This window comes from Rhamphochromis sp. 'chilingali', assembly GCF_963969265.1.
Source record: "Rhamphochromis sp. 'chilingali' genome assembly, chromosome: 17".
Classification (NCBI taxonomy): Eukaryota; Metazoa; Chordata; class Actinopteri; order Cichliformes; family Cichlidae; genus Rhamphochromis; species Rhamphochromis sp. 'chilingali'.
In genome coordinates, this window is record NC_137944.1 from 33325035 (window position 1) to 33332067 (window position 7033).

General features: G+C 38.8%; 1 gene segment (V, D, J or C); it reads right to left on the minus strand.

The window, feature by feature from the left end:
- Positions 1 to 3208: 3208 nt before the first annotated feature.
- LOC308384458 (Ig kappa chain V region K-25-like) lies at positions 3209 to 3690 on the minus strand. The segment is given in 2 exons: positions 3639 to 3690; positions 3209 to 3531 (listed from the first exon to the last, which is right to left on the minus strand).
- Between the last annotated feature and the right edge of the window lie 3343 nt (positions 3691 to 7033).

Genomic DNA, 7033 nt, shown 5'->3' on the forward strand with positions numbered 1-7033 from the left:
TAAATAATTTTCACAGTTTTAACCCTTTAAATGCCACTTTAAACAGTTTAATCTTTATTGAAAAAACTTTCAAAAACTAAATATTTTCCATATAATAAATAGGATGGGACATTAGTGTTTATTAGTGTCTTGGACATGTCAAAGTTGAGCAACAAAACTGATTTTATTGCTTAATTATTAAGTTATTTATGAAAAACAAAAAAGCTGAAAAAATATTGTTGTATGAGGATTTAATGCCAGATTCTGTTCTTGTACATTTTGGTCCACAAAGGTGTCGACAGGGTGCAAAATGCATCAACAGAGTACGGATGACACGTAAAAGTAAAAGACACCAGATTTCAAAAAACTTGACCAAAAAGAAGATTTCCTTCAAAAATCCATGTCACAAGTTATAACACAGCCAAAATGATCACAAAATTTAAAAAAGTATAAAAAATGGTTTAAAATGTGAACATCTGCTGATCCTGTTACAGTCCCTAAATTTATGGCTCAAAGAATGAGAGGATGAGATGAGATGCCACAAGGCTGCTGCTGGTCTTTTAATAAAGCTTTTAATAAAGGGGATGTAGCTCCTCCCAAAAGGACAGACGGAAGCAAAAGGAGGAAGAAAACCATGAAAAGTTCCAACAGGGCAGATTGTTAAACATCAGGTGTAGTAAAAAGGTTGAATGTGTTCTTATGTCCACATCTAATGTGAGTCGAGCTGTTTGGGTCACGTCAGCGGTCGATAAACCAGCTGCTCTTCATAATTTCTCATCCTGAAGCAGTTCTTTGTCCTGCATTTGATTCTGATCATCACATTAAAACTATATTAATAAAGAGATTCAGTGACATAATTAAAGTACATGGTATCATTTGCATGGAGAACTTTACCAAAAACAGGAGCAGAGAGAAAACAGTCTGTATCTCTTGTTGTCTTACAGTGAATTACTATGATCCCATTTTCATTGCTGACATTAATGCTAACAATAATTTAAAATAGAACATAAATACTCTCAAATCAGCCGTGTTAATGTCTGTGAAGGTTCTCAGTCATCCAGGTCATTGTAGTCAAAGGAGCTTGCAAAGAAATTGTCATTGACAACATTGTCATCCCCTATGTAGCCGGTGTATCAGAGAAACTCAGGAGAGTTTCCTCCAAGCATGACATCCAGGTATATTTCAGACCCAGCAACACGCTCAGACAAAAACTGGTTCACCCGAAAGACAAAACTCCAAAACACAAACTTAACAATGTGGTGTATGCTGTACCAACACGCTGTACAGTGCAGCGAGGAATGCCCAAACCTCTACATCGGAGAGACCAAACAGCCACTTCACAAGCGCATGGCACAACATAGAAGAGCCACCTCCACAGGACAAGACTCAGCAGTCCATCTGCATCTTAAGGATAAAGGACACTCTTTCGAGGATGCCAATGTTCACATTTTGGACAGAGAGGACAGATGGTTTGAAAGAGGAGTGAAAGAAGCCATCTATGTCCACTGTGAGCGACCATCTTTGAACAGAGGCGGTGGTTTACGACATCAACTCTCTGCCATCTATAATCCAGTTTTGAGTTCCCTCCCCAGACGCCTTAACGCCCACTCACATCCTGGGCCAGCTGACCTCAGGAAATCACATGATAAGGTGGGGCCAGGTTTCACAATGAGCTCACCCGAAACCCTGGCTGATTGGGACCCACACCCTCTTTCACGCCTTGGCTCAGGCGATTAGAGGATCATCAGTGGGTCCTTTTGTCCCTCTTTGGGGGGAAACTCCCACTGGGTTTAAATCTGGGACCCCTCGCCATTTGACCTTAGAACTGAAGAAGCTTCTCGGATGAGAGGTGAAACGTCTTCAAGCAACTTAAAGAAGTCCAGACGCTTTTCTTTGCAAGCTCCTTTGTCTACGATGACCTGGATGACTGAGAACCTTCACAGACACTGGCCTCTTAACAGCTGTGAGCAGAGAGGCAGGACACATATGCAAACACACAGAGTCAGTCATCTTTCCTCATCATGTCATCCTGTGTCATGTGTTCAGAATCCTTCAGTCAATACAACACTTTTTTCCTTTCTCTTTTTTTTTTTTTAAATTTAAGTTTAATTTAGTAATTAAAGATATTCCAAAACAGGAACATGTATATTTACTTAAGTAACCAAATTTCAACAATATTTTGTCAATTTGTGTTTAAAAGGTTAAACTTGACCAATTATTCTTTTCCTAATTTCTTCCATAATTTACTTTCAGAGTGTGTGATGACTCATGCTTTGGTATTTATGAATATAAATAATTATAGAAAGATTTACATATAAACATTATTGTTACATTTCTTGAAAACGTATCACTGTGGTGATCGCAGCCCAAGGAGGTGAAGCCTCTTTGGGCATCTTTTCATCTTTGCTTTGTGGTTTTAGCCTTTACATTTATATTATTAACTGGTAATTTAGTGTCAATGCATTTCAGTGTAACAGTGAAGTAATGTAATAAGTAATGTAATAAGTAATGTAACTAATTACTTTCTCTGGCAAGGATTTAAGTAATGCTCTGCATTACTTTTGAACATGTGTGATACATTGCTTTCTTTGAATAATCACCCGAACACTGCACACTGCACTATTTACCTTCTAAGTCTCTAATTTCTCCCTTGATTTTTCACTGCTTATTAATGAATGAAACAAATATTAAATAAGAACATTTTTGGCTTATTTTGTGTTGTCAAAAAGGTCATACCAGTAGTTAGATACAATTAATAAACAGCATCAAAGTAAAAGATGAAGTAATGTTGCAATTTGTACATTTTCAGACAGAATACACGATATTATTTTCTGACTTTTAATTAATATTTTTTATATCAGTATTAGCATTATTGCTATTTGATTGGGGATCAGCCATCTGTAAAGTGTTTGGAGACTCATTGTTTTTACAAGACTTTAATTATGTTGACTTTATCAAAATAAAAATAAAAATCTAACATTTATTTAATGAAAAAAAAGTCCTGGTTTAATTCAATTTGATTATAAGTTTTGGATATCATTGCATTTTGTGCAAGTTGTCTGAAAAGCTGTGTGTGTGTGTGTGTGTGTGTGTGTGTGTGTGTGTGTGTGTGTGTGTGTGTGTGTGTGTCCTCAGTGAACTGTATCAGTCTCTGCAGTATCTTCCAGCTGCAGCAGTCACTTCAGTTTCTGTTCAGTCTGACTGAGGGAGGTTTTTGTACGACTGTTTTTCACTGTGTGAACACATCCTGACTGTTAGGATAGTGATAACTCTGACAGTAATAAACTGCTGCATCTTCAGCCTGGACTCCACTGATGGTCAGAGTGAAGTCAGAGTTTGATCCACTGCCTGTAAAACGAGCTGGAATCCCTGATGCTCGAGTGCTAGCATAGGTAATGAGCAGTTTAGGAACTCCTCCATCTTTCTGTTGGTACCAGAACATATAGTTGTTGTTATAAACATCCTGACTGGTCGTACACTTGATGCTCACAGATCCTCCCACAGCAGAGCTCACTGCTCCAGGCTGAGTCACTGTGATCTGTCCTCTGGACTCTGAGGACACAGAGACAAAAACATAAAGCAGCTTCATGGTTTTGTGGGCTTCATTTCAGAGGGACAGATGTTGATAGAGGAGAGGAGTTTGATTCTCTGGACTTTACCTGTGAAGCAGCAGCAGAGGAGAGTCCAGATGAGGACGCAGATCAAAGTCATGTTTTTGATGAGGAGGATTTCTGTGGCTTCTGTTGTGATGAAGGACAGCTGTCAGTCATCCAGTGTTCAACTCTCAGGACTATAAACTCTCCCAGAGCACTGGAGCATGGTGCTGCTGATGCAAAGTGCCTCTCTATGGAAATCATCTGACCAAGTTTAGAGGCACAATGTGAAAAAGTAAAGGTCTGGACTTCACTACATGTTTTTACAACATTCTGTACGCCACGCAGATCCTGATGGGTTCTGAAGAACTACTAACTGATTATATTTAAAATAAGTTCAATGTCAATTTTAAAATTTTGCTGTAGGACACCGTTCAGATGGCTGTGATCCAAAATTAAATATGGTTCAGACATCATGATACAACATGATTTCCTCCAGTACCATCCACCTCCAACATATATTACAGTTTCTCTCAGTCGCTTTGGTGCAGTTCTCACATCAGTGATGCTTTTCCCCAATCAAATTAGCCTTTCTCATTGTTTTTATACACACATACACACTGCTGTTGTTTCTACACTAATAAAGGGATTTGTTACTTCATTGATCCACAACTCACAGCTCACAACTGTCGTGATCGGGCTGTGTCCAGGCAGGAATTGGACCCAAACTCAAACTCACTGGAAACAGGACTGAACTCAAAGTGGCAGCTTTTATTGCTGAACAGAAAACTCCACAAAACCTGAACTGGGAAGAATCTAACAAAACACACACAGCATGAGGAAGATCACGGCACTGTAGTAATCAATCAATCAATCAATCAATCAATCAATCAATCAATCAATCAATCAATCAATCAATCAATCAATCAATCAATCAATCTTTACATGAGCCGGGTGAGGAAACACTATCACAGGGAGCCGTCTGCACCGGGAGCCGGTCACAGACCGCAGCCTCCAGGCTGGGCACACAGCAGGAGGGAGGCAAAGAAGCCCCCCAGCCAGGCTGAGAATGTGTGGATGATGTGAACAGAACACACATATAGTTTAATGAGTATTATTTTGCTTTTCTCCATTTCATCAGTTTTGTAAGATTAAAAAAAATACAAAAAACCATCAGACTTGATTTTTGTTTCTGAAAACAGTTTTAAACTTCTCATTAGCTGTCACAGTCCGGGTGAGCTGCTGGTAAATTTCCACCATGTTCTCCTGTGTCTGCCCCTGGGCAGAGCCATCATCTCCTCACATGGAGCCAACCTGGAGCAACCTACTCAGGATATTTAAGACCAGCGTTGCCGTCTCTTCACTGCTAGTTTGCCAACTTACCCTCGGTGCTAACAGGCTACCATGCTTCGTGCTCCTTGCCCAAGTCTATGCACTCGGCCATACTCACTGCAGTTTCATGCTCCGTCTCCTGGGAAGGATTTCAATATCACACCTGCTGCCCTCTTCCCACTGCTTCTCACAGGATCCCTTGGAGCTCAGGTCAGCTCATCTTAAATCTATTCAGCTCACCTGGACCTTCACCTACTCCCCTCAAAGTACCACCAACTCCACCTGCAACATAAGCCATACTCCTCTTTAAAATTCAACCACACCTGGAGAAGTCTGTGAACCCACTAACCCCCTTTTCCTCTCTCCCTCTTGATCACCACGCCACCTTAGGCCACCACGCTACGTTTTCTTGTCAGGAATCCCACGTCAAGTATAACTCTGTGTTTTTGTGCCAAATAAAGATTTGTGTGAAGCAAACTCAACCGTCTCCACATGTGGTCCAGCACTTGAGTCCAGTTTCGTACAGGCCTTTGGCCCCTTGTGACATTAGGCCTACATTTTTTGCAGTACTCTTTCCAAAGTAGGTGAGGTTTTGAGAAAAATAACAAAACAAAAAAACCTGTTTTGATGTCTTAAAACGACGGTGAAAGTGTTTTATGAAGTGTCTTTTGCATAGATGAGTCTGTGTGGTGAAAAAGGCCTTACATATTTGGAGAGCTGCATTAAGAGTGGTGAGAATGACGTTCCTGATGTAAGACTTTCACCAAAGCAACTGAGAAAAGCAGTGATGGGGAAACATTTACTGGAGTTCATTTAACTGTTCACGAATAAATGTCAGTGAAGTCGTTTGAAAACGTGTGTGTGTGTGTGAAACATGTCAAAAGTGAACCAAAGCAACACATGGTGATAAAACCCGAATTGAATGGTAATGTTTACCAGTTAGAAGCCTTCACAGTGAGAACAGCACAGAGCACAGTCTTCTCTACCTGGAAGGAATTTTCAAAACTTCCTAAAACACCATTATTTGTAGACAGAATTCCAAAATAGAAATAAAAACTCATTAAAAAAACCCTGTATGTGTAGGCAGCGTCTTAACAATGGACATGTTCCTTCGGAAATTAAAAAAAACATTATAGAAAAAAATGCTGGTACACTTTCCAGAACTTAATATTTTCGTCAAAATCAAAACATAACGACATGAATCTGAAGTGTTTTTGAAGCGTTTTAGGCTGAGAATTAGTTTCAGTGTTTAGAGCTGTGAAAAAATAAGTGCCAGGTTTCAAGAGATGTTTTCACATGTGAAAGCTGTAAAATCTACATTTTGAAATCAGATTCTTTAAATATTGTTGTAATGGGCTTTATTTGTTTTAATTACACTATTATAATATTATTAAATGATACAAACAGTGAATGATTTTGTTGAGTTTGTTTGTTTCAGAGTCAGAGAGCCGTGTCTCTCTACAGTCAGAGGTTTTTGTACGGCGCCTCAATGAGTTTGTATCACTGTGGTGGACTTTTGGTGGAGGAACCAGACTGGATGTTGGAAGTAAGTTAATTAAACTGTGTTTATTATTAAATATTGTATCATTTTATTTAATAATTATTTGTTAGACTGCTTAGATGAGACAAAAGTATTTTTTTTATTAAAATAATTTAGTTTTTGATGTTTGTCCTTTTTACTGGACTAATTCAGATGAGCTCTGCGAGTTTCTCTTGTTTAATCTACATTTCTGTCACAGTAAAATATTTGTAGACAAGAGTAAACTTCATCATCTTATGATTAGTTTGTAAATTTCCACCACATCAGCTGCTGTTTGGATGAGTTAAAGTTTGCTTTCTGATGTTTTTATCGTGTCAGATGTTTCAGATTTAGTTTGAAATCATGTGAGCTGTTCAATAACATTTCAAATCTACATGAATGAGTAGCTGCTCTGTGCTTGTGTCCACTAATGTCTTCAGTCGTCCATGATTTAGACTTCTAATCATTTTAAAGCCAAACTTCTGCTGTAAATGTTTCCACATCTGCTTCTTTTATTTCCAGTGTAGTTTGAACATATTTCAGCTCAAACTGTGTGATGATTCTCTCTGTGCTGATATGCATGAGAGGTTTCTTAAAGGGAAGTGAAACA